The 413-nt window shown below is 50.4% G+C and overlaps 1 non-coding gene across 1 annotated transcript; it reads right to left on the reverse strand.

The window, feature by feature from the left end:
- Positions 1 to 109: 109 nt before the first annotated feature.
- Trnak-cuu lies at positions 110 to 182 on the reverse strand. Its single transcript has one exon. It is a non-coding gene; the product is annotated as a tRNA-Lys (tRNA).
- Positions 183 to 413: the final 231 nt, after the last annotated feature.

Raw genomic sequence — 413 nt, forward strand, 5'->3', positions numbered from 1 at the left:
TAATGTGTGGAGAAACAGCTGCCTTTGGGCGCGGGCAAAAATGAAGGACGCAAAGGAAGCGGCAAACAGTGCTGCAGAAAATCAAGAATAGTTTTTTTGATAAAAATGGTGGGTGATGAGGGGTTCGAACCCACGACCCGCTGATTAAGAGTCAGCTGCTCTACCAACTGAGCTAATCACCCGTAATAAACTGCTCTATCCTGCCCCTTCAGAGCAACGCCCCGCAAGAAGCTTGCCTGAGGCGATCTGATAGCCTCTCAGCGCACAAAAAGCCCCGCAAAGGCAGAGCCGAAGCGCGTCTGCCGCCAAATTATGCCGCAAATGATGCAAGACCTCCGCCTCTATAGCCGCTGCGAAACAATTTGTCCAGTACTCAATATTATTTACTGAGTCGACAAGGCACACAGGGGATA

This window comes from Wasmannia auropunctata, unplaced genomic scaffold (assembly GCF_000956235.1).
Source record: "Wasmannia auropunctata unplaced genomic scaffold, wasmannia.A_1.0 LD341314.1, whole genome shotgun sequence".
Classification (NCBI taxonomy): Eukaryota; Metazoa; Arthropoda; class Insecta; order Hymenoptera; family Formicidae; genus Wasmannia; species Wasmannia auropunctata.